Raw genomic sequence first — 3,340 nt, 5'->3', positions numbered from 1 at the left:
CAAGAATTGAACAACTCAATTAATTATAATTATTAATAATTAATTTTAAAATTTTTAAATTCAAAATTTAAATAATTAGAAACTGATTAAGTAAACCTAATTAAAAACTATAAAATTTTTTTCTTTTTCTTTCATATTAACCTACACACCTCAACAACAACACACATATTCTCTCCCTCACCGTCACAAGCCCTCTTCACCCCTGTCCTCACGCAAGATGACCTCAAAAAACTCGCCGCTGCCGTCGAATACGTCAAGTCCAGCATGGTCCTCGGCCTCGGCACCAGTTCCACCGCCGCTTCCAATTTGACGTAGCCATTACCGTTAACGTCCATGTTCGTCCACAACAAGTGGATCGGTTCCCCATGGGATTGATCCCTAGAGAACGCAAGAGCACGGCGAGTTCTAGAATCGTTAAGCTACCGTCGTTGTCCATGTCGAATCTTCACGTAAACAACCGAGTTGATCATCATATTCTGATGCCATTTTTGGTTATGATGATGATTTCAATTTCCTTGAAGTGATTATTCTATCAAGGAAATAGATTAAATCTTACGTATGTATACACCAAGTCATCATGTAGATTCATGAAATGAAAATTGACGACATTGGGTTAGGATTTAAATGAAAAAAAGTGAGTGTCCTCACTTTTAATCACCCAAATACCACCCACCATAATTTTCAGTATTGAATTTGTTTGTGTATATATAATTTTTTTTCTAGGGAATTGTTTTGAATTCTATTTTTGTGGTGGTATCAAAGTCATAGGCTAATATGAAAAAAGGAGTGGTGTGGAGTACGGATTCTTTTTGAACAATTATAAAAATATATATAAAAAAATATTTATTTAATATATAAATCCGTTCAATCAATTAAAAAGTTGACAGAAGTTGACTGAATCTTAGTTGGTTCCTAGCCGAACCGATTCTAACCTAATCACTCTAACGTCTAACCTCTAATTCCATCTCATATGCATTTCCAATCCTCTTTATCACTCTCAATATCTCAATCCTTCTTCTATTTCCTCTCTTCCCTCATCTATTCCACTTCAATCTCAATTCTCAACACCACTAACAGCAACACCTGACAGAAATCCCAAAATCCCATCGATTTCAAATTCATCATCTCATCATCATTCTCAACAAGTTCTTTACCGACAACAACGCTTGACAAAAATTTCTAAGCCTTATCGATTTCAAGCTCATCATCAGCTACCGCGTTTTGTTGGAGATAGTTGCCGTTATTCTTCATGCGTAGAAGATCAAAATCACAACGGCTAGAACCCAGAAAAACAGAGTCAACACAGTAGCACAGCCTCCAATGGTATCACAGCTAACGTTTCAGTCCGAGGAGGGAGCTCCCTCGTCATCTTCCATGACGCACCATAGTCATCGGCGAAGATAGCAGAGATAGAGGAAGATGGAGCATCATTCGCGTCCATATCATCCGGGTCGGGTTTCTCAGGTGGTGTTAATATGAAGGAAAGTTCTCGAATTCGGTGTTGGGAAAGTAATGCTTGCGTTGCGAATTTCATAGAGAGAGTTTCGAAATGTTTCAATGATGAGCATTATTGTGGCTGGCGGTTCACACTTGTGTGGTTTGAATTCAACTGGTGAAGAGGAATTTTTGAGAGTGATTAAATTAGAGTAGAGAGGTAATTTAGAATTTTTTTGATATATTTTTAGGATTTAGGTAGCTTTATCTATAAAATTTTATGTTTTATGAATATAAATTAATTTTAGTTTTTCTATATTTAGATTTGAAGTGTTATAATCTTTTACTGTCAATTTTAATATTTTACTCCTATAATTATTTATTGTTGGAGAAACCACACCGTACAGTTTTTTCATTCTCAAAAGATGCTTTGCAAATTTCGAGCAAAGTGTAGCTGGCTGTTTGGAGGCAAGACACGGTTATGCTACTATGTCTAGAGCTGACCCAAATTTTTGAGGGAAAGAACAAATCTGTAAATGGCTTCTGTCTTTTTGATAACACACTTCTTTTCGTTTTGTAGGAGACCAAAAACTAAAGGAAGAAGTATTGGGTAATAAAATTGATGAGTGAGAAGATAGTGGATCACCAAAAGAAAATTTTCATTGTCGAAAAAATAGTTGTGAGAATATTTATTTGGCGGTAATTTAACAGAAATAATCTACTATGAATAATAATAATAATAATTTTATTTAAAAAGTGATTAGATACTGGCCAATCATGTTGTTATCCATATGTAATAATAATATTATGTCCTATTCTATGAGTAACAATAATAATTCTATTTAAATTTTTATCATCTTTTTGAATAGTTGTTAGGATTTATATTTTAATTTATTTGTTTTATTTAGTCACAAAAAAAATTTATTTGTTTTATTTGTAAATTTAAATCCAATCCAAACCAATGTCAATTAAATATAAAAAATCTTAGATATGAGCCAACTATAAAGATACAAGTTAGAAATGTAGCACAACACATTCGATGCTTAGGTCTCAATGCATTAATTACTTCCTTTACATATTTGTGTTATCTAAAATTTCTCTATTAAATTTTAATGGTAGTTAATATTCACAAAATTATTGAAACTAATCTTAGAAATTTGTGTGTACGTATACGAGCGATAAGGTTGTGGGCACTATTAAGCTACAAAAATTATCCACAACCATACTCAATTCAGCCAATTAAGATGGTTTAGTTCGATGAAAATATGAGTGTTCTATCATTTTTTTAATTAATATTAAATTTGTATTATTGATATTTTAAATATGTTCGTTGCCATTTTTAATTATTCTTTGATTTTTGTTTATTAATTTTAGGGAGGAAAGATACATGTCTTAGTTAAGAGAACTCTTGTATTTCGATTCATGAATTTGTTAAGAGAAAAAATAACTTATCAAATCATATATTTTGGTGTTGGACGCAATATGAGTAACTTCAAGACTACACATCATAAGTTTGCAATGACGGACCCAGAAAAAATTTGTAGTGGGGCAAAATATAATAAAATTTAGGTATAGATATATTTTTTTTTTGCTTCCTATAATACCCAACAAGTTAAAGATTATTCCATTATGAATTTGAATTTCATTTAAGAGTCCCAATGAGTTACTACATATATAAGATGGAATTCGAACTCCCAACACTTGCTTAAGCGGACCACTACTATGTTGATCACTCGACCAACCCAAATTGGTTTAGATATATTTAAAATTTTAAATTATAACTATCTATACATATTGATAAAAACTAAAAATATACACGCAATCACTTATTATAGTATTTAAAATAATAAAAAGATAATTTTACACCCAGTATAATATTCAACATAATAAAAACAATAATTTGTAA

The sequence above is a fragment of the Arachis ipaensis genome, chromosome B01, assembly GCF_000816755.2.
Source record: "Arachis ipaensis cultivar K30076 chromosome B01, Araip1.1, whole genome shotgun sequence".
Taxonomy (NCBI): Eukaryota; Viridiplantae; Streptophyta; class Magnoliopsida; order Fabales; family Fabaceae; genus Arachis; species Arachis ipaensis.
Note: the sequence above shows the minus strand (reverse complement) of the source record.